Genomic DNA, 13179 nt, shown 5'->3' with positions numbered 1-13179 from the left:
TGTGGGGATGATGAGAGTAGAGATGGAGTGTGTGTTGGGGGGTGAGAGTAGGGATGGTGTGAGTTTGGGGGGATGAGACTAGGGATGGAGGGAGTGTGGGGGTGATGAGAGTAGGGATGGAATGTGCGGTGTGGTATGAGAGTAGCGATGGAGTGTATGTGAGGGGGATGAGAGCAGGGATGGAGGATGAGAGTAGGGATGGAGTGTGGAGTGCGGGATGAGAATAGGAATGTAGTGAGTGTGGGGGCAATGAGAGTAGGGATGGAGTGAGTGTGGGGGAATGAGAGTAGGGATGGAGTGAGGGGTTGGCATGAGAGTAGGGATGGAGTGAGTGTTGGGGGGCTGAGAGTAGGGATGGAATGTGGGTTGGGGAATGAGAGTAAGGAAGGAGTGAGTGTGGGTGGATGAGAGTAGGGATGGATTGTGGGGAGGGGGATGAGAGTAAGGATGGAATGAGTGTTGGGGGATGAGAGTAGGGATGGAGTGAGTTTGGGAGTCATGAGTGTACGGATGGAGTGAGTGTGGGGGATGAGAGTAGGGATGGAGTGAGTGTGGGGGGATGTGAGTAGGGATGGAGTGAGTGTGGGGGTTGAGATTAGGGATGGAGTGAGTGTGGGGAAATGAGAGTAGGCATGGAGTGAGTGTGCGGAATGAGAGTAGGGATGGAGTGAATGTGGGGGCATGAGAGTACGGATGGAGTGAGTGGGCGGGATGAGAGTCAGGTTGGAGTGAGTGTGGGGGGATGAGATTAGGGATGGAGTGAGCGTGGGGAATGAGAGTAGGGATGGAGTGACTTTGAGGGATGAGAGTAGGGATGGAGAGAGTGTGGGGGGGATGAGAGTAGGGATGGAGTGTGGGGTGGGGAATGAGAGTTGGGAAGGAGTTAGAGTGGGGGGGATGAGATTAGGGATCGACTGAGTGTGGGGGTTGGATGAGAGTAGGGATGCGGTGAATGTGGGGGTGATGAGAGTAGGGATGGAGTGATAGCGGGGGGCTGAGAGTAGGGATGGAGTAAGTGTGGACGATGAGAATAGGGATGGAGTGAGTGTGGGGGGATGACAGCAGGGATGGAATGTCGGGTGGGGGATGAGAATAGGGATGGAGTGAGCGTGGGGAATGAGAGTAGGGATGGAGTGACTTTGAGGGATGAGAGTAGGAATGGAGTGAGTGTGGGGGGGATGAGAGTAGGGATGGAGTGAGTGTGTGGGGTATGAGAGTAAGGATGGAGTGAGTTTTGGGGATGAGAGTAGGGATGGATTGAGTGTGGGCGGGATGAGAGTAGGGATGGAGTGAATGTGGGGGATGAGAGTAGGGATTGAGTGAGCATGGGTGGGTTGAGAGTAGGGATGGAGTGATTATGGGGGCATGAGTGTAGGAATGGTGTGAGTGTGGGGGCATGAGAATAGAGATGGTGTGTGTGCTAGGCATGTGAGTAGGGATGGTATGTTGGAGGGCGGCATTGAGAGTAGGAATGGAGTGAGTGGGGTGATGAGAGTAGAGTGGAGTGTGAGATGGGGGATGAGTGTAGTGATGGAGAGTGGAGAGGATGAGAGTAGGGATGGAGTGAGTGTGGGGGTATGAGAGTAGGGATGGAGTGAATGTGGGGTCGATGAGTGTATGGATGGAGTGCATGTGGGGGATGTGTAGGGATGGAGCGAGTGTGGGGGATGAGAGTAGGGATGGAGTGAGTGTGCGGGATGAGAGTAGGGATGGAGTGAGGGGGGGGATGTGTGTGGGGATGGAGTGAGTGTGGGGGATGAGAGTAGGGATGGAGTGAGTGTGTGGGGGGAAGAGCGTACGGATGGAGTGAGTGTGGGGGATGAGTGTAGGGTTGGAGTGTGGGGTGGGGAATGAGAGTTGGGAAGGAGTTAGAGTGGGGGGGATGAGATTAGGGATCGACTGAGTGTGGGGGTTGGATGAGAGTAGGGATGCGGTGAATGTGGGGGTGATGAGAGTAGGGATGGAGTGATAGCGGGGGGCTGAGAGTAGGGATGGAGTAAGTGTGGACGATGAGAGTAGGGATGGAGTGAGTGTGGGGGGATGACAGTAGGGATGAAATGTCGGGTGGGGGATGAGAATAGGGATGGAGTGAGTGTGGGATGGATGAGTGTAGGGATGGGGTTTAGGTTGGGGGATGAGAGTAGGGATGTAGTGAGTGTGGGGGGCATGAGAGTACAGATGGAGTGAGTGTGGGGGAATGAGAATAGGTTTAGAGTGAGTGTGGAAGGGTGAGAGTAGGTATGGAGTGAGTGTGAGGTGATGAGTGTAGGGATGGAGTGAGTGTGGGCGGGATAAGTGTGGGGATGGAGTGAGTGTGGGGGGTTGTGAGTAGGATTGGAGTGAGTGTGGGGAGATCTGAGTAGGGATGGAGTGAGTGTGGGGGGATGAGAGTAGGGATGGAGTGAGTGCGGGTGGATGAGAGTAGGGATGGAGTGAATGTGCGGGATGAGAGTAGGGATGGAGTGAGTGTGGGGGATGAGAGTGGGGATGGAGTGAGTGTGGGGGATGAGAGTAGGAATGGAGTGAGTGTGGGGGATGAGATTAGGGATGGAGTGTGTGGGGGATGAGAGCGGGGATGGAGTGAGTGTGGGGGGATGAGAATAGGGATGGAGTGAGTGTGGGGGATGAGAGTAGGGATTGAGTGAGTGTGGGGGATGAGCGTGGCGATGGAGTGAGTGTGGGGGATGAGAGTGGGGATGGAGTGAGTGTGGGGGATGAGAGTGGGGATGGAGTGAGTGTGCGGGATGAGAGTAGGGATGGAGTGAGGGGGGGGATGTGTGTGGGGATGGAGTGAGTGTGGGGGATGAGAGTAGGGATGGAGTGAGTGTGTGGGGGGAAGAGCGTACGGATGGAGTGAGTGTGGGGGATGAGTGTAGGGTTGGAGTGTGGGGTGGGGAATGAGAGTTGGGAAGGAGTTAGAGTGGGGGGGATGAGATTAGGGATCGACTGAGTGTGGGGGTTGGATGAGAGTAGGGATGCGGTGAATGTGGGGGTGATGAGAGTAGGGATGGAGTGATAGCGGGGGGCTGAGAGTAGGGATGGAGTAAGTGTGGACGATGAGAGTAGGGATGGAGTGAGTGTGGGGGGATGACAGTAGGGATGAAATGTCGGGTGGGGGATGAGAATAGGGATGGAGTGAGTGTGGGATGGATGAGTGTAGGGATGGGGTTTAGGTTGGGGGATGAGAGTAGGGATGTAGTGAGTGTGGGGGGCATGAGAGTACAGATGGAGTGAGTGTGGGGGAATGAGAATAGGTTTAGAGTGAGTGTGGAAGGGTGAGAGTAGGTATGGAGTGAGTGTGAGGTGATGAGTGTAGGGATGGAGTGAGTGTGGGCGGGATAAGTGTGGGGATGGAGTGAGTGTGGGGGGTTGTGAGTAGGATTGGAGTGAGTGTGGGGAGATCTGAGTAGGGATGGAGTGAGTGTGGGGGGATGAGAGTAGGGATGGAGTGAGTGCGGGTGGATGAGAGTAGGGATGGAGTGAATGTGCGGGATGAGAGTAGGGATGGAGTGAGTGTGGGGGATGAGAGTGGGGATGGAGTGAGTGTGGGGGATGAGAGTAGGAATGGAGTGAGTGTGGGGGATGAGATTAGGGATGGAGTGTGTGGGGGATGAGAGCGGGGATGGAGTGAGTGTGGGGGGATGAGAATAGGGATGGAGTGAGTGTGGGGGATGAGAGTAGGGATTGAGTGAGTGTGGGGGATGAGCGTGGCGATGGAGTGAGTGTGGGGGATGAGAGTGGGGATGGAGTGAGTGTGGGGGGATGTGAGTAGGATTGGAATGAGTGTGGGGGGATCTGAGTAGGGATGGAGTGAGTGTGGGGGGATGAGAGTAGGGATGGAGTGAGTGCAGGGGGATGAGAGTATCGATGGAGTGAGTGTGGGGGATGAGAGTAGGGATGGAGTGAGTGTGGGGGATGAGAGTGGGGATGGAGTGAGTGTGTGGGATGAGATTAGGGATGGAGTGTGTGGGGGATGAGAGTGGGGATGGAGTGAGTGTGGGGGGATGAGAGTGGGGATGGAGTGAGTGTGGGGGGATGAGAGTAGGGATGGAGTGAGTGTGGGGGATGAGAGTGGGGATGGAGTGAGTGTTGGGGGAATGAGAGTAGGGATGGAGTGAATGTGGGGTGGGATGTGTGTTGTGATGCAGTGAGTGTGGGGGTGAGAGTAGGGATGGAGTAAGTGTGCGGGGGATGAGAGTAGGGCTGGAGTGTGTGTGGGGGATGAGAGTAGTGTTGAAGTGAGTGTTGGTTGGATGAGAGTAGCGATGGAGTGAGTGGCACGGGATGAGAGTAGGGATGGAGTGAGTGTGTGGGATGGCAGTCAGGATGGAGTGAGTCTGGGGGATGAGAGTAGCAATGGCGTGATTGTGGGGGATGAGAATAGAGATGGAGTGAGTGTGGGGGGATGAGAGTAGGGATGGACTGAGTGTGGGGGTATGAGAGTATGGATGGTGTGAGTGTGGGCTGGATGATAGTAGGGATGGAGTGAGTGTGGGGGGGATGGGAGTAGGGATGGAGTGTGAGATGGGAGATGAGTGTCGTGATGGAGTGTAGGGGATGAGAGCATGGATATAGTGTGGGGGGAGATGAGAATAGTGATTGAGTGAGTGTCGGGGGATGAGAGTAGGGATGGAGTGTGGGGTGGGCATGAGTGTAGGGATGGAGTGAGTGTGCGGGCTGAGAGTAAGGATGGAGTGAATGTGGGGGGGATGAGAGTAGGGTTGTAGTGAGTGTGGGGGGACATGAGTAGGGACGGATTGAGTGAGGCGGATGAGAGTAGGGATGGAGTAAGTGTGGGGGGAATGAGGGTAGGGATGGAGTGAATGTGGGGGAATGAGTGTAGGGATCGAGTGAGTGTGGCGGATGAGAGTAGGGATGGAGTATGTGTGCGGGGGATGAGACTAGGGATGGAGTAAGTGTGGGGTTGATGAGAGTAGGGATGGAGTGAATGTGGGGGTGAGAAGAGTGTAGGGATGGAGTGAGTGTGGGGGGATGAGAGTAGGGATGGAGTGAGTGTGGCCGGGATGGGCCTAGGGATGGACTGAGTGTGGGGGGACGAGAGTAGGGATGGAGTGTGGGGTGGGGGATGCGTGTAGCGATGGAGTGTGGGGCGTGGGATGAGAGTAGGGATGGAGTGAGTGTGGGGGCATGAGAGTAGGGATGGAGTGATGGGTGGGCATGAGAGTAGGGATGGAGTGAGTGTGGGGGTGATGAGAGTAGGGATGGAATGTGGGTTGGTGAATGAGACTAGGGATGGAGTGAGTGTGGGAGGATGAGAGTAGGGATGGATTGTGGGGTGGGGGATGAGAGTAGGGATGGAGTGAGCGTGGGGTGGATGAGAGTAGTGTTGGAGGTAGTGTGAAGTGGTTGAGTTAAGGATGGAGTTACTGTGGGGTTGATGAGTGTAGGGATGGAGTGAGTGTGCGTGGATGAGAGTAGGGATGGAGTGAGGGGTGGGGGATAAGAGTTGTAAAGGAGTGAATGTGGGGCGATGAGAGTAGGGATGGAGTGAGTGTGGGGGTGATGAGCGTAGTGTTGAAGTTAGTGTGGTGTGGATGAGGGTAGGGATGGAGGGTGGGTTGGGGGATGAGAGTAGGGATGCAGTGAATGTAGCGGGATGAGAGCAGGGATGGAGTATGGGATGGAGGATGAGAGTTGGGATTGGGTGAGTGTGGGGGGATGAGAGTAGGGATGGAGTGAGTGTGGGCGGGCTGAGAGTAGCGATATAGTGTGGTTTGGGGAATGAGAGTAGGGATGGAGTGTGGGGTGGGGGACAAGAGTAGGTTGGAGTGAGTGTGGGGGGATGAGAGTAGGGATGGTTTGAGTGTGGGGTGATGAGAGTAGGGATGGAGTGAATGTGGGGTGGGATGTGTGTTGTGATGCAGTGAGTGTGTGGGATGAGATTAGGGATGGAGTGTGTGGGGGATGAGAGTGGGGATGGAGTGAGTGTGGGGGGATGAGAATAGGGATGGAGTGAGTGTGGGGGGATGAGAGTAGGGATGGAGTGAGTGTTGGGGGAATGAGAGTAGGGATGGAGTGAATGTGGGGTGGGATGTGTGTTGTGATGCAGTGAGTGTGGGGGATGAGAGTAGGGATGGAGTAAGTGTGCGGGGGATGAGAGTAGGGGTGGAGTGAGTGTGGGGGATGAGAGTAGTGTTGAAGTGAGTGTGGGTTGGATGAGAGTAGGGATGGAGTGAGTGTGTGGGATGGCAGTCGGGATGGAGTGAGTGTGGGGATGCGAGTAGCAATGGCGTGATTGTGGGGGGATGAGAGTAGGGATGGACTGAGTGTGGGGGAATGAGAGTATGGATGGTGTGAGTGTGGGCTGGATGATAGTAGGGATGGAGTGAGTGTGGGGGGATGGGAGTAGGGATGGAGTGTGAGATGGGAGATGAGTGTCGTGATGGAGTGTAGGGGATGAGAGCATGCATATAGTGTGGGGGGAGATGAGAATAGTGATGGAGTGAGTGTCGGTGGGATGAGAGTAGGGATGGAGGGTGGGGTGGGCATGAGTGTAGGGATGGAGTGAGTGTGCGGGCTGAGAGTAAGGATGGAGTGAATGTGGGGGGGATGAGAGTAGGGTTGTAGTGAGTGTGGGGGGACGTGAGTAGGGACGGAGTGAGTGAGGCGGATGAGAGTAGGGATGGAGTAAGTGTGGGGGGAATGAGGGTAGGGATGGAGTGAATGTGGGGGAATGAGTGTAGGGATCGAGTGAATGTGGTGGATGAGATTAGGGATGGAGTATGTGTGCGGGGGGTGCGACTAGGGATGGAGTAAGTGTGGGGTTGATGAGAGTAGGGATGGAGTGAATGTGGGGGTGAGAAGAGTGTAGGGATGGAGTGAGTGTGGGGGGATGAGAGTAGGGATGGAGTGAGTGTGGGCGGGATGGGAGTAGGGATGGACTGAGTGTGGGGGGACGAGAGTAGGGATGGAATGTGGGGTGGGGGATGTGAGTAGCAATGGAGTGTGGGGAGTGGGATGAGAGTAGGGATGGAGTGAGTGTGGGGGCATGAGAGTAGGGATGGAGTGAGGGGTGGGCATGATGGTAGGGATGGAGTGAGTGTGGGGGTGATGAGAGTAGGGATGGAATGTGGGTTGGTGAATGAGACTAGGGATGGAGTGAGTGTGGGTGGATGAGAGTAGGGATGGATTGTGGGGTGGGGAATGAGAGTAGGGATGGAGTGAGTGTTGGGGGATGAGAGTAGGGATGGAGTGAGGGGTGGGCATGAGAGTAGGGATGGAGTGAGTGTGGGGGTGATGAGAGTAGGGATGGAATGTGGGTTGGTGAATGAGACTAGGGATGGAGTGAGTGTGGGAGGATGAGAGTAGGGATGGAGCGAGTGTGGGGGGATGAGAGTATGGATGTAGTGTGGGTTGGTGGATGAGAGTCGTGATGGACGGAGTGTGGGGGTGATGAGAGTAGGGATGGAGTGTGCGGTGGGGTATGAGAGTAGCGATGGAGTGTATGTAGGAGGGATGGAGGATGAGAGTAGGGATGGAGTGTGGAGTGCGGGATGAGAATAGGCATGTAGTGAGTGTTGGGGCGATGAGAGTAGGGATGGAGTAAGTGTGGGGGAATGAGAGTAGGAATGGAGTGAGTGTGGGGTGGATGAGAGTTGGGATGGAGTTTGGGGTGGGGGATGAGAGTAGGGATGGAGGGAGTGTGGGGGTCATGAGAGCACAGATGGTGTGAGTGTGGGGGGATGAGAGTAGGGATGGAGTGAGTGTGGCGGGATGAGAGTCGGGATGGAGTGAGTGTGTGGGATGAGAGTCGGGATGGAGTGAGTGTTGACAAGATTGGAGTAGGGATGGAGTGAGTGTAGGTGTGATTGGAGTAGGGATGGAGTGAGTGTGGGCATGATTGGAGTATGGATGGAGTGTGGGTGGGATTGGAGTAGGGATGGAGTGAGTGTGGGGGCATGAGAATAGGGATGGAGTGAGTGTGGGGGGATGAGAGTAGGGATGGAGTGAGTGTGGGGGTTGAGAGTAGGGATGGAGTGAGTGTGGGGAATGAGAGTGGGGATGGAGTGAGTGTGGGTGATGAGAGTGGGGATTGAGTTAGTGTGGGGGGATGTGAGTAGGGATGGAGTGAGTGTGGAGGATGAGAGTAGGGATGGAGGGTGGGGGATGAGTGTAGGGATGGAGTGAGTGTGGGGGGGATGAGAGTGGAGATGGAGTGAATGTGGGGAACGAGAGTAGGGATTGGGCGAGTGTGGGGATGAGAGTAGGGATGGAGTGAGTGTGGGGGGATGAGTGTAGGGATGGAGAGAGTGCGGGGGATGAGTGTAGGGATGGAGTGAGTGTGGGGGGATCAGAGTAGTGATGGAGTGAGTGTGGGGGATGAGATTAGGGATGGAGTAAGTGTGGGGGAATGAGAGTAGGAATGGAGTGAGTGTGGGGTGGATGAGAGTTGGGATGGAGTTTGGGGTGGGGGATGAGAGTAGGGATGGAGGGAGTGTGGGGGTCATGAGAGCACAGATGGTGTGAGTGTGGGGGGATGAGAGTAGGGATGGAGTGAGTGTGGCGGGATGAGAGTCGGGATGGAGTGAGTGTGGGGGATGAGAGTTGGGATGGAGTGAGTGTTGACAAGATTGGAGTAGTGATGAGTGAGTGTAGGTGGGATTGGAGTAGGGATGGAGTGAGTGTGGGCATGATTGGAGTAGGGATGGAGTGAGTGTGGGGGCATGAGAATAGGGATGGAGTGAGTGTGGGGGTTGAGAGTAGGGATGGAGTGAGTGTGGGGAATGAGAGTGGGGATGGAGTGAGTGTGGGGGGGATGAGTGTATGGATGGAGTGAGTGCGGGGGATGAATGTAGGGATGGAGTGAGTGTGGGGGGATGAGAGTAGTGATGCAGTGAGTGTGGGGGATGAGTTTAGGGATGGAGTGAGTGTGGGGGGATGAGAGTAGTGATGGAGTGAGTGTGGGGGATGAGAGTAGTGATGGAGAGAGTGTGGGGGATGAGAGTAGTGATGGAGTGAGTGTGGGGGATGAGAGTAGTGATGGAGTGAGTGTGGTGGATGAGTGTAGGGATGGAGTCAGTGTGGGGGATGAGTGTAGGGATGGAGTCAGTGTGGGGGATGATTGTAGTGATGGAGTAAGTGTGGGGGTTGAGTGTAGGGATGGAGTGAGTGTGGGGGATAAGTGTAGGGATGGAGTGAGTGCGGGGGATGAGTGTAGGGATGGAGTGAGTGTGGGGGGATGAGAGTAGTGATGGAGTGAGTGTGGGGGATGAGTGTAGGGATGGAGTGAGTGTGGGGGATGAGAGTAGTGATGCAGTGAGTGTGGGGGATGAGAGTAGGGATGGAGTGAGTGTGGGGGTTGAGTGCAGGGATGGAGTGAGTGTGGGGGGGGATGAGAGTAAGGATGGAGTGTGGGGGATGAGTCTAGTGATGGAGTGAGTGTGGGGGATGAGTGTAGGGATGGAGTCAGTGTGGGGGATGATTGTAGTGATGGAGTAAGTGTGGGGGTTGAGTGTAGGGATGGAGTGAGTGTGGGGGATAAGTGTAGGGATGGAGTGAGTGCGGGGGATGAGTGTAGGGATGGAGTGAGTGTGGGGGGATGAGAGTAGTGATGGAGTGAGTGTGGGGGATGAGTGTAGGGATGGAGTGAGTGTGGGGGATGAGAGTAGTGATGCAGTGAGTGTGGGGGATGAGAGTAGGGATGGAGTGAGTGTGGGGGTTGAGTGCAGGGATGGAGTGAGTGTGGGGGGGGATGAGAGTAAGGATGGAGTGTGGGGGATGAGTCTAGTGATGGAGTGAGTGTGGGGGATGAGTGTAGGGATGGAGTGACTGTGGGGGATGAGTGTAGTGATGGAGTGAGTGTGGGTGATGAGTGTAGTGATGGAGTGAGTGTGGGGGATGAGTGTAGGGATGGAGTGTGTGTCGGGGGTGTGAGAGTGGGGATGGTGTGAGTTTGGGGGGATGAGACTAGGGATGGAGTGAGTGTGGGAGGATGAGAGTAGGGATGGAGCGAGTGTGGGGGGATGAGAGTACAGATGTAGTGTGGGTTGGTGGATGAGAGTCGTGATGGATGGAGCGTGGGGGTGATGAGAGTAGGGATGGAGTGTGCGGTGGGGTATGAGAGTAGCGATAGAGTGTGTGTGGGAGGGATGGAGGATGAGAGTAGGGATGGAGTGTGGAGTGCGTTATGAGAATAGGCATGTAGTGAGTGTGGGGGCGATGAGTTTAGGGATGGAGTAAGTGTGGGGGAATGAGTGTAGGAATGAAGTGAGTGTGGGGTGGATGAGAGTTGGGATGGAGTTTGGGGTGGGGGATGAGAGTAGGGATGGAGGGAGTGTGGGGGTCATGAGAGAACGGATGGTGTGAGTGTGGGGGGATGAGAGTAGGGATGGAGTGAGTGTGGCGGGATGAGTGTAGGGATGGAGTGAGTGTGGGGCGGATGAGAGTAATGATGGAATGAGTGTGGGGGATGAGTGTAGGGAGGGAGTGAGTGTGGGGGGATAAGAGTAGTGATGGAGTGAGTGTGGGGGATGAGAGTAGTGATGGAGTGAGTGTGGGGGATGAGTGTAGGGTTGGAGAGAGTGTGGGGGATGAGTGTAGGGATGGAGTGAGTGTGGGGGGATGAGAGTAGTGATGGAGTGAGTGTGGGGGATGAGTGTAGGGTTGGAGAGAGTGTGGGGGATGAGAGTAGTGATGGAGTGAGTGTGGGGATGAGAGTAGTGATGGAGTGAGTGTGGGGGATGAGTGTAGGGATGGAGTGAGTGTGGGGGGATGAGTGTAGGGAAGGAGTGAGTGTGGGGGGGATGAGAATAAGGATGGAGTGTGGGGGATGAGTGTAGTGATGGAGTGAGTGTGGGGGATGAGTGTAGGGATGGAGTGAGTGTTGGGGATGAGTGTAGTGATGGAGTGAGTGTGGGGGATGAGTGTAGTGATGGAGTGAGTGTGGGGGATGAGTGTAGTGATGGAGTGAGTGTGGGGGATGAGTGTAGGGATAGAGTGAGTGTGTGGGATGAGTGTAGGGATGGAGTGAGTGTGGGGGATGAGTGTAGGGATGGAATGAATGTGGGGGATGAGTTTAGGGATGGAGTGAGTGTGGGGGATGAGTGCAGGGATGGAGTGAGTGTGGGGGATGAGTGTAGGGATGGAGTCAGTGTGGGGGATGATTGTAGTGATGGAGTGAGTGTGGGTTTTAGTCTAGGGATGGAGTGAGTGTGGGGGATGAGTGTAGGGATGGAGTGAGTGCGGGGGATGAGTGTAGGGATGGAGTGAGTGTGGGGGGATGAGAGTAGTGATGGAGTGAGTGTGGGGGATGAGTGTAGGGTTGGAGAGCGTGTGGGGGATGAGAGTAGTGATGGAGTGAATGTGGGGGATGAGAGTAGTGATGGAGTGAGTGTGGGGGATGAGTGTAGGGATGGAGTGAGTGTGGGGGATGAGAGTACTGATGGTGTGAGTGTGGGGGATGAGAGTAGTGATGGAGTGAGTGTGGGGGATGAGTCTAGGGATAAAGTGAGTGTGGGGGGATGAGTGTAGGGATGGAGTGAGTGTGGGGGGATGGGAGTAAGGATGGAGTGTGGGGGATGAGTGTAGTGATGGAGTGAGTGTGGGGGATGAGTGTAGGGATGGAGTGCGGGGGATGAGTGTAGTGATGGAGTGAGTGTGGGGAATGAGTGTAGTGATGGAGTGAGTGTGGGGGATGAGTGTAGTGATGGAGTGAGTGTGGGGGATGAGTGTAGGGATGGATTGAGTGTGGGGGATGATTGTAGGGATGGAGTGAGTGTGGGGGATGAGTGTAGGGATGGAGAGAGTGTGGCGGATGAGTGTAGTGATGGAGTGAGTGTGGGGGATGAGTGTAGGGATGGAGTCAGTGTGGGGGATGAGTGTAGGGATGGACTCAGTGTGGGGGATGATTGTAGTGATGGAGTGAGTGTGGGGGATGAGTGTAGGGATGGAGTGAGTCTGGGGGATGATTGTAGTGATGGAGTGAGTGTGGGGTATGAGTGTAGGGATGGAGTGAGTGTGGGGGATGAGTGTAGTGATGGAGTGAGTGTGAGGATGAGTGTAGTGATGGAGTGAGTGTGGGGGATGAGTGTAGGGATGGAGTGAGTGTGGGGGATGAGAGTAGGGTTGGAGTGAGTGTAGTGGATGAGAGTAGGTATGGAGTGAGTATGAGGGATGAGTGTAGGCATGGAGTGAGTGTGGGGGATGAGTGTCGGGATGGAGTGAGTGTGGGGGATGAGTGTAGGGATGGAGTGAGCGTGGGGGTTGAGTGTAGTGTTGGAGTGAGTGTGGGGGATGAGAGTAGGGATGGAGTGAGTATGAGGGATGAGTGTAGGGATGGAGTGAGTGTGGGGGATGAGTGTAGGGATGGAGTGAGTGTGGGGGATGAGTGTCGGGATGGAGTGAGTGTGCGGGATGAGTGTAGGGATGGAGTGAGTGTGGGGGATGAGTGTCGGGATGGAGTGAGTGTGGGGGATGAGTGTAGGGATGGAGTGCGGGGGATGAGTGTAGTGATGGAGTGAGTGTGGGGAATGAGTGTAGTGATGGAGTGAGTGTGGGTGATGAGTGTAGTGATGGAGTGAGTGTGGGGGATGAGTGTAGGGATGGAGTAAGTGTGGGGGATGAGTGTAGGGATGGAGTGAGTGTCGGGGATGAGTGTAGTGATGGAGTGAGTGTGGGGGATGAGTGTAGTGATGGAGTGAGTGTGGGGGATGAGTGTAGGGATGGATTGAGTGTGGGGGATGATTGTAGGGATGGAGTGAGTGTGGGGGATGAGTGTAGGGATGGAGTGAGTCTGGGGGATGATTGTAGTGATGGAGTGAGTGTGGGGTATGAGTGTAGCGATGGATTGAGTGTGGGGGATGAGTGTAGGGATGGAGTGAGTGTGGGGGATGAGAGTAGGGATGGAGTGAGTGTAGGGGATGAGAGTAGGGATGGAGTGTGGGGGATGAGTGTAGGGATGGAGTGAGTGTAGTGGATGAGAGTAGGTATGGAGTGAGTATGAGGGATGAGTGTAGGCATGGAGTGAGTGTGGGGGATGAGTGTAGGGATGGAGTGAGTGTGGGGGATGAGTGTCGGGATGGAGTGAGTGTGCGGGATGAGTGTAGGGATGGAGTGAGTGTGGGGGATGAGTGTCGGGATGGAGTGAGTGTGGGGGTGAGTGTCGGGATGGAGTGAGTGTGGGGGATGAGTGTAGGGATGGAGAGTGAGTGTGGGGGATGA

Source organism: Carcharodon carcharias, chromosome 1 (assembly GCF_017639515.1).
Source record: "Carcharodon carcharias isolate sCarCar2 chromosome 1, sCarCar2.pri, whole genome shotgun sequence".
NCBI classification, from domain to species: Eukaryota; Metazoa; Chordata; class Chondrichthyes; order Lamniformes; family Lamnidae; genus Carcharodon; species Carcharodon carcharias.
The sequence above is the reverse complement of the archived record's forward strand: the minus strand, read 5'-3'. Positions refer to the sequence as shown.